Source organism: Mauremys reevesii, linkage group 23 (genome assembly GCF_016161935.1).
Source record: "Mauremys reevesii isolate NIE-2019 linkage group 23, ASM1616193v1, whole genome shotgun sequence".
NCBI lineage: Eukaryota > Metazoa > Chordata > Testudines > Geoemydidae > Mauremys > Mauremys reevesii.
In genome coordinates this window covers 17850372-17864718 of record NC_052645.1, presented here as the reverse complement: position 1 = coordinate 17864718, position 14347 = coordinate 17850372, and the positions used below count along the sequence as shown (strand labels likewise).

The window sequence follows — 14347 nt, the reverse complement described above, 5'->3', positions numbered from 1 at the left end:
ATCCCAATAGCATGAAAATTGATGCTCTCTCTGTCCCCCCCAATGCTGTAATGCTGAGTGGTTCAGACGGCCACCAAAGCCGGCTCCTTCCTGGAATGGGGAGGAGTTCCCAAACACCGGTGGCTCCTCACAGAAGTGCCGGCAAACTTGCTGGCTGCCTCGCGGTCGCAATTCATCTCAGATCTTTCATTCTGCTTCTGCCCCTCTCGTTCCCCATTGCGCTACAGAGCCAGTTTAGGGCTTGGGGGGGAGGGTTAATTAAAAAAAACATTTAAAGAACCAAGAAAGTAATTGTGTAAAACTGGCTTCCTGGGGTTCCTACTTTTATCCTCGCGCTCTGGCAATTTCGCAGCAAATCAGTAGCACAGGGTTTGCAGATCAAAAAGGTGATTTTTTTTTTGTTGCTGTCGCAAACTCAGCCGGACGCCTGGATTCTTTCCACCTCCTATGACGTCGCCACTGACACAGGCTCTGCCGTCAGAAGCTGGCTGCCCCTCCCTTGATGATGCACAAAGCGAACGCCCCAAAACTGTGCTGGGAGCTTTGCAGCACACACAGGAAGCCCAGGTTGCCTGCCCAGAGTTTATGAATTATTTCTATTAGCAAAAGATCCAGACATACCGGCCGGGATCAAGGCCCCACGGTGCTGGGTGCTGCATACAGAATATCCAACCCAGATAAGCGGTGTGGGCTCCTCGCAGCCACCCCAGCCACCACTTTCAATCCTGGATGCCCACAGTCCATACTGAGCCCCTGGGCCTGCCCCGCTACTTCAGGGCCTAAAGACGTGTCTGGAGCTCATGGATCGGTGCAGCCGGCAGCTAGCGCAGGACTTGACGGCCCAGGGGAACATGATGCTGGAGGAGAAGATTCTTGTTTGACCTCAATAGGGCTGCCTGGGTGTAACGGAAAGGCTGGATGTGGCCCCTTCAACGCCCCTTCGCCGTGGGGCTCTGTCCCTCCCGCTCCCAGCCTGCGGGCTCCGTTCTAGGGACACTACATGGCTGAGGTTTGACCCAATACAACCTCTCAGCAGCCTCATCGTCCCTTTGCCGATCTGTCCCGTGGAGATGGCAGGTCCCAGGAGGCTGAGCGCTGTTAGCCCGGCTGGCCAGAATCATTACCAACCATTAAAAGCCTCGCTTCTAACCCCCACCCTCCAGCTCTGCTACACGACCCCCGGCCTGCGCATCGAAAAGGATGGTGGTAAATCGCCCGTTAAAACATTGTGCCCTTGTGCAGCTCCCAGGATCTCGGCGGCTGCCCCGCTTTAAACCCGTTTCATAGAAACCAAGGCAGTGATTTGCCCAAGGTCACGCCGCAGCTCAGTGGCAGAGTCGAGCGCAGCCCTCAGGAGCCCTGATGTGCCGTCCCCTCCGCTAGGCCAAGAGAAGTTATTCGCCCGGAAAAAGGACGCCCCACACCAAATGCAAGAGCCTCGTCCGCACACACAAAGTCTCCCTAGGCCAGGGCACCGCACCTGGCACCTGGGCAGGCTGCACGCAGGGTGGGTGCAGAGAGGGGGCTGCCCGCCACGTTGTGACATGAGAGGCAGCTGTAGCAGGACCTACCCGTCAGCTGGTGCAGAATTTGTACCTCCCGGCCGTGGCCCAATGGAGACTGCAGGCAGCACAGAGAACCCCCCTGCGTTCGTCTCAATGAGGCGTTCGCGCCGGCCCGCCCCAGTTTCACCGCTGCAGGCTGTGAGACAGCAGGTCGTGGGCTCCACAAATCACAGCACGGCAGGAGCTAAATACACTCCCCCACTCCAAACAGGGGCGGGGGGTTGTATGGCCATGGCTGGGCAGGTGTCTCTCCCCTCAGCCCTGGGCACTGGAGGTGAAATTCATCCCCATGCTGGGGGCAGCAGCAGGGTTAAGCCCAACGTACCTCACCCTAGCCGGGCTTACGTGGGCAGTAAGGGGTGCACAGGCCTCATACTGGCCCCGTGCCCGGGGTGAATCCTTTCCTCGGAGTCTGCGGCAAAGCCGGGAAGGCCCCTGCATGCTAAAGCCTCGGTGATTCTCCGCTTGGATGAGAAGCCGCCTGGGCCCTCTCCAGAAGCGCAGCAAGAATCACAGCACATTATGGCCTGCAGCAGTCACCGCCATCCGCCTTGTCAGCACTCAGCTCCGAGGGGAACTGGGTGGATCACCTCGGGGCCAGCAATTCAGGAGGGGGCTCTCTGCCCCGGAGAGTCCCCGCTGCTGACCCCAGTACATTGCCGGGGGGCACTCGATGGCACGGAGCGGGACTTGTCACTGTCTTACATCAGTACTACCAATGCCCCAGAGCGGCGCTATGAGGCACGGTGCAGCTGGAGGCGTCTTCTGGATGAGACACAAAACAGACGTCCTGACTACTCCGGGCCGTTAAAGCCGTCGCTGTGTTTTTTTCTCCAAGCATCACGGTGCCCTGGCCAAACGCCTACTTCTAGCTGTCTATGTTGTCCTTGCTGAAGCTCTGCATCATGCATGCACCCTTCCCTAAAATCCTGGAGGGAAACGCAACCTTCCACAGGAGTGAATTAGGAGGCAAGATGCCAAAGTGAAATCTCAGCAGCAGGGTAAAAGGATCAGGGGATGCTTCTGTTTACACACAAGTCTCTTGAATATCAGGCCCATATTGCACTTACATTGGTGTAAATCCAGAGTCACTCTACTGACATCGGGAGAGGTTCAGCAGCGTAAGTATGATCAGAATCTGGCCCATGATCTTTTAATTACATAGTATAATTATCTTCAGTGACATAGTAGCTTACATCCCAATGGATCCCAAAGCTCTTTTCAGACTAAGGAATTTCATCACCTGCTCCTGAAATGCAGCCACCTCTGGGGTGGAACGCAACAGCTGTTTTATAGGATGCTAATTGGGGTTTTAGGATAGAAAGTGCAAAAGAGTCTATCCACCTGAAACTGCCTGGTGGCTTTAGGGGGGCACAATGTAATTACCCTAGGAGGGTGAAAACCCCAACTCCGGTAAAAAGTGTCATGGGATCTTTAACGACCACAAGTGGTCAGGCCAGCCGTATAAATCTCATCTTTAAACAAAAATAAACCACAATTCTAGCAGCGTCAGGCAGGGCTGACTCAGACAGAAGAATGCATCATCAAACTATTTGTCATGCAGGTGCATTATCTCTCCAGAGATCTCCTTCCAGGAGGAGAGAAACCCAGCCCTTCTGAAACCAGTTAAAAGTCTCTGGGGTTCATCTCTCTTGAGGGAAGATGTTAAATACCTGCCTCACACATGATTATTCCCAGCTGCAGCATGGGGAGCAGAGAAGACAGCTTCTTCCTGCTCAGACTGCACAGAGGTTCCCTAACGCTCCCCAATAAGAGATGACGCCTTCCTCCCACGTAGGGGCGGTTGTGACTACAGAGGCCTCAGTCAGGGTTTGTTATTCACGAGGTTGTTGGGAGAAAAAATGTAAAACATCCACAGGAAACCCAAAGTTAACTCAGCAGCAATTAACCTTCAGCTTGTTGGGATTCCCCTGACCCCAGGGACTTGGATCTGGCTGCGCATGGAGCCTCTGGGTTCATTTCGATTTTTCTGGACTAAGGCCGCAGTCAGCACTCTGGGCGCCTCTGACAGTCTTTGAAAAACACAGGTACAAACAAACAGACCCATCAAAATCAAATCACATCGATATAGAAAAATTAATTGGCCCCTCCACCCCCCAAGCTGCCCCACTGTCACTCCCCAGATCTACCCATCCTGTTAGGGGTCAGGAAGAAAAGGTGAATCTTGCAGCGCACCTCACTGGCTAACACACTCAGAATAGGAATCCATCTCTCTTGCCATTTTCCGCTGCTCAGCGCAACCGGTGGGAGGGGCTGGGACACCCCAAATATGTGCCATGGGCTTTGGACAGGATAGTACTCCAGGCAGCCAGTCCCCCCCACCGCTGCCACTCAAGCTTCCATGGCTACACTGCTATTTTTAGCTCAAAAGCTCAATTGGAGCCAGCACTGCTGTGTCCCCTGGAGCTGGGAATCAGACACCCAGCTCCAAGTGGATCAGGAGAGAAGGGGCAGGTAGGAGGGGATGTTTGCACTGTGAGCGTCACCCTCCTTATGGCACAAAGAGTTTGTCAAGGAGGAAGGTTCTGCAGCATTTCCTGACGACAGACAGATTTCCAATTCCCTCATTCCACGGCCGGATGCCCCGGAAGAAGGATGCTTCGTGCCCAGCTTTCATGCCCTTCATCCCGTGCTATAAACATCTGACCAAAGCAAAGACCAACAGAAATGCATCCAGGATGTTTTGCTTTAAAAAGTCCAGTGGGAACAATTTAAGGAGACGTCAGCAATGTGAGTCTGGGGTCTCCTCTTGTTACCAGCGACTCCAGGGAGAGGGGAGGAATTGGGTAGAGCAAATCTCGCTCCAGGCTGTTTACTTGTGCACAGATTCACTGCACAGGCCCCACATCTGCAAACAAATGAGTAACTTTACATGAGTGAGTTGCCCCAGTGAGCTCAAGGACACAACTCCTGTGTTCCAGGCCCGCATACTGACAATGAACAGCACCTCGCTCCACTATTTAGCTGACCAAAGTCAATGGGACCATTTGAGTAAGACGCTACTTATGGTATCAGAAACATTGGAAGGATTGGGGTCAGAGTTAGCTAGAAAGGGAGACCTGGATAACTAAAAAGGCCCATATAAACATCTCCACGGGGAGCAGAAAAACCCTTATAATAAAAATTAAGGATTTAAAAAAAAAAATCAGGACAGACTGTGTCCGACAGGTTGAGTCAGACACTGGGATTTTTTTTAGATGAGTCAATTTGGGAGGGAAAAAAAAACCCAACGCTTATTTTGACAGTGCCCCTTGAAAGCAAACCCTGTCCTGCAGTGACTGCAATCCAAACATTGTTATTAATTATTTTATATTGCGGGAGTGCCTAGGAGTCTGAGTCACAGACCAGGTCCCCTTTGTGCTAGGCACTGCGCAAACACAGAACGCAAAGATGGTCTCTGCCCCAAAGAGCGACAGCCCCAACGACTCAGCAGGGGCCTTTCCAAAGATTTCAGTGGGAGATGTATTGGCTCCTGTATGGAGCAGAGGAGACCCTGAAAGTGAAAGTGACTAGCAACAAAAGGGAAACTGACCAGTCGGTTCCCAGTCAGCAAAGTGAAAAGCTTTTAACCTGACAGTGTTCTTTTAAAAGTGCATATAAAATATATGGCCCATGACATTTCCTAACATGGAGACCACTAGGGACCAGGGCATAAGTAGCAGGAGATAATTAATAGTCCTTTTACATTTACACCGAGCCTTTCATCCTGATGGATCCCAAACTGCCTTGGCAGAAATTGCTTCCCGCTCCCCACTGAATGCAGCCTCCTGGGGTGGAGACTTCGGCTGTTTAACACTTCACAATGCTACCACAAGACAGGAAATGAATGTGCTTTTGGGGGGGCAAGAGGTGCAACTCCCTGGGTGCTTGGAAAGCACCTGGCACCGTCATCCCGGCTGTCCAAAGGTAACGGCTCATACATACCAGCCTTCCCTACAGGGCTGAGTTTCCAAACCCGATTTTCCCTCCCTCCAGCACAACTGAAAAAATCCCCCTGCTCAATTGTACAAGTACCACAGACGGACCTAACTACTCTCTGCCCAGACCCGATGCTGTGTGCAGTCTCCACTTCCACACCTCGGCCTGGATACTGTCAATCAGGGCCCCATCCTGTATACACACACACACACACACACATACACACACACACTCCTTGGTCCTTAAAGGTCAAGCCGACCCCACTCAGGAGAAATGGTTCATGCATCGGATCCTTTCGTAGAATCGGGACCCTCGGCTGTAAGCTGTTGGTGCAGGGGGCAGCCTCTCACCCCCACGGCCTGTCTAACGTGCCTGGCATGCTGCTGGCATCAGACCAACAATCGCAAAGAGCCGCTCTATGACGTAATTACTGGTGAACCAAATCCACCTCTGGTGTGACTCCATTGAAACCAGCGGCGAACCTGGCCCGGTGTCTCCAAGTCTCACCGCCTGAAGCCACCCCCAGAACTGCAACATCCCTCCCTGGGGAGAGCGTGTGTGTATGCATGTGGCAGAGAACAACACCTGCGGTGGGGGTTCCAGCAGGAACCGTAGTATCTCCATGGTGCCTGGAGACAAGCGCCTGCTTCCCCTCTCTCTCCCTCTTTCATCCCTTCCGCTCTCACTCCCCCACTCCCTCTGGCTTCCCAGGCACGCTGCCACCACCTTTCCTGAGCAACGCATCCCGGCAGCGAAGCCAAGCGGTAATTAATGGCGCTGTTTTGCCAATCACTGGATCAGACTCGCTACCACTGGCAAGCACAGGCCTTTTTATTTATTTTACTCAACGGCTGTTGGTAAAACTCCACTGCGAGCGCGAGGCCGGGAGCCGGAGCGATGAAATCCCCTCCAGGCTTAAGGATTACTCTCGGCCAGAGAACACACCGTTCGTCCCTGCCTCCCGCCTGGTATAATTTACAGGAGGGGGCAGGGGGTCCATCTAACCGAGAGTTCGTAGCAGGGATACAGGCTAGCAGGAACTGTATAAAATGTGGCTATTCTCTTTGCTACCCAGGAGCTGGATAACCTCTCTCTTTCTGTGTCTCCAAAACACCCCTCCCTTCTTCACCGCTCCAGGAGCTCGGGCCATGGTACTGAGGTACAAAGCCCACAGAAGTTGACGGAAAGACTCCCGTTGACCGTAGGCCCCGGAACAGCGGAACCTGCTTGCTGCATCAGAGTCATTCCGAAGCTACTAGCGGATCTCTGGGCTAACCATTCCTGGAGCGGACCAACCCCCAAGCTGGGCTGCAGAAGAGAAGAGCGCCCACAGCACCCCTTGGATTCAGCCAGGGTATATTCTGTAGACGGCTCCGCATTCCCCAACCCAGTTTGGTCACAGCACTGACCAAAAGCCCCTCTGATGAGCTATTCGGTGGCCTGCACGAAACAGGCTACACCCAGCTGTGCGGTCAAGTTCTGACAGGACGTCAAGAAAGCAGAAGGGAGCAAAGGGACAAATTGGGGAGGCTCTTGCTCTGCCCATGGCCTGCTGCGTAACCTTGGGCAAGTGGCTTTGCCGTTCCTGTGCCTCAGTTTCCCCACCTGTAAAATGGGGGTAATGAATGAGAGTGACATCCTTTGTAAAGTGCGACTGATCCGAAGTACTCTGTAAGAGGCAGGTATTATTACTATTAATAAGCTGACAGTTCGGCTACAGTCCTGTTCCTATTCGATGTCTGTCTGGTGGCTGATGTGAAATGGGTTTGCTAGGCCTCAATCCACATTGCCCATGGCGAGATGTCTCCATCAGAAGAAACACCACCAAAGAAGACCAAGGGCCAAATGGGACCGGGAGGCTGCATCACCCTCTCACCCTGAATGGGGTCCCCCTGAGGGAGGAGTTGGGGGGGAGGGCTAGGGTTGCAGAAGCTCCTCACTACTTTTAGGAATTAATCCCTAAAACCATCAGTCTGGCAGAGGGGGAGAGAGACCCTCACTGTCCCATCCAGGACTAACACCCCTCAGCACCTCTGTGGTCATTCTCATCACCCCAAAATCGCACCATCAAAGTCATGCCTCACCAGAGTCTCGGAACCCTCATTTTCTTTGCAGGTTTCTACTGGGGCCAGATGCCAAGGCAATGGGCATGTGCCCACTGCATTCTCCCACCCACCTTGTCAGCCGAACAACCCCCCAGCTCATGCCCAGCTCGGGGAAACGAGCACACACACACACATCTTAGGACAACACCCCACTGGGCTGTGAGGGGAGACAAATCACAGAGCGAGAGGTCTGCTGCCACCAGCCTCCAGTCAAACCCACCCCAGCCAATCACAACTGTCGCTCTGGGACAAGGGTAGGAAAACCAGCCAGCCAAGTCCCTGGTGGTTTGGGTATCCCCACGCAGCAGGGTTACGAACCACATTCATAATCCAGGCCGCACGCTCAGTCGCATCGCACGGCTTCTGCGAGCGTCACAGCTCTGGGCGAGGAAGCCACGCTCGATGCGACCACCTCGGGAGATGCTGCCTGCCAGGCTGGATTCCGGCTGCGCTTCGTGTCCACCCCACTCCTCCAGATCTCCGCATCCCCCGTCCCAATCGATTCCAGAGCCATGCTGCACAGATGGCGCATTTTTGCCAAGATGTTGCTACTGTCACGGGGGGAAGGATTGGTTTAAAATATTCACACACACACCCCAAACCTTTCACGGATGGGGTTTCAGCCTCCCATGCTCTGGCACTGCACTTTAGCTGGGCTGCATGCTCCACAGGGTAGAGCATCATTAATTCCACGTCCCCTTATCTGTGCAGGGTGCAATGAGCTACTAAGAAGCACTGAACAGGAGCCCGAAGATGCGACTAACGAACTGCCCTTGCCTATGGCAGCGTCCCCCCTTTGGGCAGAATTCCCCCTCCCCACCCCGCGTGGAGGGGACGTCCTCTCCAAGGGCAACACCGAGGTGCACGACTGTCCTTTCCCTGACTGCACAATTACATGGCACGTCCCAAGACACGTCAGGGACTCCAGTGAGCTCGCAGCGAGCCGCGAAGCGCTGGCACAGAGAGCATTCAAATCTGACCTAGAAAACCAAAGGGTCGCTCAGGCAAGACGTTAGTGAGCGTCCCTGCCGCAAAGCAAGCAGGAGCAGCGAGCGGTCACGGTTGTCGCCCTCTCACCACAGGCATGGCTCGGGCTGGAGGGAATACAATCATCTGACACTGCAACAAGTTACTGTCTTGAAAACAAACAGCGATCGATCTGCACACATGTCCAACCGCTCTTTGCTCCCAGCAGCTCCTGGAACGAGAACTCACTCTCCCCTGCCCATCCCTGCCCCCTCTTTATACTGCTCACACAAATCCACCACACACGTATGCACGCTCGGACATACACACCGTGCATGCACGTGGCAGTATGCCCGCATCCACACCCCACACCCGGTAACACACATGCCCATGGTGCCCACAGAAACAGATCCAGCTTTACACACCCAGTACTCACAAACCCAGGAATGCATGCCCCTGACACACGTACCAGCCAGAGCCAGGCACTCACACCCTGATGCTAGTTCAAAGGGACCCAAACATACCTGCCACATCCAACCGAAAGGCTGTATGCTCATTCTACAATACACTTACTCAGATACACCTACACTCTGGTGCTCGTACAGGCCCTGCAAAGCACACTTACACACTACAGCAGTGCAAACAGCCCCAGCAGCGCACCTGCCTGCCAGTGCCTCCACACCCAGCAACCTACGCGCATGAGAGCAGAACCCACAAATCCAACACGCAGGCTGCAAAGGACATAGACCCAGCATCGCAAAGACATTACCTGCCAACAGAGAATTAGGTGCACACGCTAATTCAGCCCTGGCTGGAAACTAGTGCATCTCAATGAATGTTTCAAGCCCTTACACCAGGGCTGACCTTGTCTCATCTTGTGCCAGCACATTAACAGCAATTCCAGCACACTTTCAGCCTCGCTACAACTCACGTCTACACACATGCAGTGGGACATGGGTGCCACACACCAAAGCACGCCGCACCAACGCACGCCTCCCCACCGTACAAGCACAAGCATCCAGAGAACTCCCGATCCAAGCCGTGTCAAAACTCTGCTCAATCTTATTCTGGCTGACGTGCCATGAATTGTTCATCTGGATCGGGAGCACACACGCACACACACACTCCCATATGTCTTGCTTTCTGTATCCGATTAATACTTCTAATGAGAGCCCTTCCAGATGGGCGGTTATGGACAGCAAGGAAAAAATAAAATACCCATGCAGAGCTGAGGGTGTCCTCTCTCTGGTCGCCTCTAGCAGGAGCCAGAGAACACTTTTCTAAAGAAAATTCGTCCAACGCATTTTTATTTTTATGCTGTACAGAATGTTTAGTGTCTCTTGAACTTCTAATGCACTGTCCATTAAATCCCCTCTCTCCACCTCTTTACTTCCCATCTGCTTGAAAGCTGCCCCCTCCGTGCTCTGCCCCCGATCGGAAACAAACAAAACCCAAATGAAAAAAAAAGATGGTAAAGCATCTCACCCGCTTCTTCATCGGAAAAGGCCAATATGTATATTTCAGCCTCCAAAGTGAACCAGTTAAACTACTGTGGCTGCTTAATCCAATTAAAACTTAGCCAGCTAATGAGGCAGTCGTCGGCCCTCAGTGAAAGGGGGGGGGGGGACTGTCGCTGAGCAACGCAATAAGCAAGAATCCTTCCTTGTCTCCCAGCTACACCGGAATTTCCAAAATTCGCCGAAGAAAATCAGCTCGGCGGAACATGCAAACTATGAAGATGCGTCCTCAAAATGCAACCCCGGGGTGTTTAAACACACCGATTCCCCTCGCGTTATGTTTGCATTAAAAGATCGACCCCCCCACAGTCTCCCCCCCCCCCCGAGTCATTACAAATAAAAATCAGGAATGTTTTTTCGCATTGCATGAAAACTGGGGGGGGGGGGCGGTTTGCTGATGCAAAGAGGACGGGGACGCAAAGAACTGAGGTGGATGCATCACTCCGGCACAAGGAAAACGCAGCAGAGCCAGCGAGGAGGAAGATCCGAGCCAGTTGCAAGCTTCGCCTTCACGGACAAGCAGGGGGGGACCACCCCAGGGGAGTATTTATTACCCTCAGCCCCCTCCTCTAAACCGATCGGCCCGTCCTGCAATGAACCGGAGCGGAAAACTTCCATCGCTCAAGGGAGCCCACTGGACACGCAGCAATTGATTTTTTGGGGGGGAGGGTAACACGCAAAGGAAAAATCACCCCCCTCAATCCAGGGCGAAGGGGATTTTGGAAGTAAACTTGGGGGCTCCCGCTCTCTGCACGCCGCGAGCTCTCTGCATCCCGCGCCCAGCGAGTCCCGCGGAAGGGGGGAGGGTGGAGAGCAGCGCGGGGGGGAGCTTTATTCCGCAATAAATCACGGCAGCCTCTAATTGCGATCATTACGAAGTTGAGTAGTGGGCGTGATGGCGGCCGCCTGCTGTCTGGGGATTTGGGGTGGAGGCGGACCGTTTGGTGGCCTGCCACTGAGGGTTAACTCTTTGCAGGCCGCCCCCCCCGGGTCCGGGGGGGGGCCCACGCGCGCTCCCCCCCTCTCACCTGATCTCTGCTAGCAGTACTTTAAGCCCTTGCGAGACGAGGCGCCCGAGCAGCTGAAGTTTGCCATCCCTGGGAGCCGGCCTGTGGCTGGGGAAGGGGGGAGGACGCGCCCCCGGCCGTGCGGGGAGGCTCCGTGCGATGCAGCGGCTCGCTCCGATCCCCCCCCCAGTGTGAAACGAGGGGGGCACGATTAAAAAAACCCTTCTCCGCACAGGGTCCCCCCCGCTACTGGCCGCGCGCCCCCACCCTCCAGGGGGCTGCACGCTGGAGGCGGCTGCAGCCGGCGCCCGGAGCCCGGGGTTGCATCCTCCGGCGTGGGCGGGCTCCGGGTCCCGGCCCGGCTGCGCCCCTGGCCCCGGCTCCCTGCAGCAGGGCTGGGTCGGCTCGCGCGCGCGGGCACTTGCGGCATGCGGCTCGCGCCGGGCTGTGTGACAGCGGCAGCGCCGGGCATGGGGCGGGGGAGCTTGCGCGGAAAGGGGGGGGGGGCGAGTCCCAGGCTTTAAGGAGGCTCCGGGCAGCTCACTGCAGAGCCGGTGGGTGCCCGGGGCGGGGACGGGGGGGCGATGCCGGGGCCTGGCTGGTGCATCTCTGCTCCTCCTCTCCCTTCCCCTGCTCCCGGGCTGCGGAGTTCGCCCCCTACCCTGCTGAGGGAGAAGCGGAAAGGGCAGCAGGATTTAAGGTGACCCTGGCATGTTCGCTGCAGGGACTATAGCCGCTGGTGGGGGTCCCCTCATGTGGGTCCTTTCCCCATCCCTCCCCAGGCTGATTGCTGACAGGTTTCTGCTCCTAGGTGGGGCGTGGGGGGTGTACACGGCACCGCTGCCTGTGTTGTGTGAGCCGTGGGGGTGTGCCCAGGTGTGCTGCATGGATGTCTGTGCCTATAAAGAGGAGGCACCTCTAGGCGTGCAGAGGTTTGCAGTGCACAGGTGTGTGTGTGCACACGCACAAAAGTGTGCATGGAGCTGTGCCCAGGCGTGGAGAGGTTTGTGGGGCACATATGTGTTGTGTGGGGGGGTGCACGGCTGTAGTGTGTGCACACATCGCTGTGTCTAGGCATGTGCCTTTGCTTGGCCCCGTGTGTTGGTGAAGACATGCTGGGGAGGGGGAGGTGAGGGTAACTGTGTTAACAGCCCAGATCAATGTAGGCAGATTATGTATGGGCACATGAGGTCTGGAGCATGTGTGGTTATGCAAGTAGAGAGCACACAGGACGCATGTGCCCATAGTTTTTTTGGGGGGGGGCGCTGTGGGGCACAGATGTGTTGACATGTGCTGCGTGCAGGTGAGTAGATGTGAAATGCGCAGAGCTGGTGTGCTGAGTGCTTAGATGGGCACACAGGTGTATCACGTGTGTAGGTGTGCAAGGGTGAAATGTGTACACACATGGGGTGTGTGCATGCCTGGAGATGTGTGCACATGTACTGAACATCTCCGTGTGCATCAGTGTGACGTCTAGGTGCACATTTGTGTTGTGTGGTCATTCTAAATCCGATCCCCTGACAAAGACACGGCCCTGCAGCGGGGATGCTGACAAGGGTCACAGAGTTCCGGCTGCCAGGAATTAGCCTGGAGTCGGGCAGCATGTTTCTAGGAGGGTGCCAGGAATTGTGCCTGGGCCACTCAGCACAGACCACACGGAGCGACAGAAGTCACATTGCAGCAGGGCCCAAAAACCTCTCAAGCATCAACAGCGTCACTGGGGAGCAGCCTGGCTTTAAACTAGACTGATTCCCATTCCTTAGCCCCAGCCAGATCCCCATCATCCCCAGGGACTTCCTCAGCTGGCAGCTTCCCAGCCCTCCATCTCCTCTGCCGGGCTTGCTACCCAGCCGATGCTATTCAAACCCTGTTGATTATTCACGGCACACAGCTGGGTGGTTTTGCGGTGTGAGCGATTCTCCCCCAGGGGATTGAAACCGCTTTCATTTGTGACCTCAGCCCGACAGCAACGGGTCACTCAGACGGCTGGGCAAGGGGAAACGCTCAGTCATTTCACAGGCAGCGGGAGGATGAACAGTAAAACCGCAATCCCTTTGTGGCAGGTCGCACCCCATGCACCGCTATTAAGGCCTGGCGTACAGAAACAGCTGGGATTTCTGGGCACTGCTGCCCTCTACTGGAGAATATCCAAACTGATCAATAGTATCATGGTCCCTGTACTGTTTACAGTTAATGGAAAGTCAACTGGCAAGAGACAGGCTGGGTCAGTGGTTAGAGTGCTAGGCAGGGACTCAGATTCTTTTCTCCCTCCACCAGCTTCCTGTGTGATCTTGAGCTAGTCAAGTTCTGTGCCCCGGCTCCCCATGGGGATAACTGTACTTCTCCACTTCACAGGGTGCAATCAACCTGCAGTAAAGATTTAAATCCTTCAAACTGCATTTAGAGCAGGAGCCAGGCCTCCCTCCTCCCTGCTGGCTGATGAGAGGCCACACTGGTGGGTTTCTCTAACTTAACATTTTGACAGGGAGAGGTTCTTGGCCTATTGTGCACCTGGTCGTCTCTCCCCCCGGGGCCTGTCCAGCTTGGGGAGCCCTACCCAGGGTTCGGTCTTTCTCAACGTCTGCACAATGTGCCCTGTCATTTGATGGCGTCGGCGTCAGCCAGGTGGAGAGCCTGTAGCTCGCCGTCGAAGTAAGTCAGTGGGCGCTCGTCAGGGATCTGCGACAGTCTGACGCTCACCGCAGCTGCATCACAGGTCATTCGAAAAACCCCATTTAGAGAGATTGGCCACACAGCTGCCCTGCCCTGTTCAGAGATGACACCAGGTGCCTTGGCAGATCAAAAGCTGGTTGGGTCAGTGACGAGGGAGTGATTAACGACGGTCGTCACTGGCCACTCTTTGTGCCAAGCAGATCCCCCTGTCATGGCAGCATAAAGGATGGCTAGAAGACAGGCGAGCCGGCGGGTGGTTGAAGAGGTCTGTGTACAAAGGGCAGGTCACTATTAGAATCATAGACGATCAGGGTTGGAAGGGACCTCAGGAGGTATCTAGTCCAACCCTCTGCTCAAAGCAGGGCCAATCCCCAACTAAATCAGTTTTCTCACAGATCTTGGCCAGCAGCATGACGGAGACCCATCTAGCTCAGGATCACTAGAGGACAAGCCTGCCAAAGGTGCAGGCCGCAGAGAAGGAAAGATTGTGAAGTCTTCAAGTCCTGGGAGACAGCTAACTACGATGAACAGAATTGGGGGCAGGGAAGGTTATGCTTCCCTTTGCATTGATGAGA

At 54.9% G+C, this 14347-nt stretch overlaps 1 protein-coding gene across 2 annotated transcripts in view; it reads right to left on the bottom strand.

Moving 5' to 3' along the window:
* ADGRB2 (adhesion G protein-coupled receptor B2) overlaps window positions 1-11353 on the bottom strand; it is a 97911-nt gene extending 86558 nt beyond the window's left edge. For both annotated transcript variants that reach the window (XM_039511798.1, XM_039511799.1), the window contains exon 1: window positions 11121-11353. The gene's annotated coding sequence lies outside the window, so the exon portion shown is untranslated. The remainder of the gene's footprint in view (window positions 1-11120) is intronic.
* Window positions 11354-14347: the final 2994 nt, after the last annotated feature.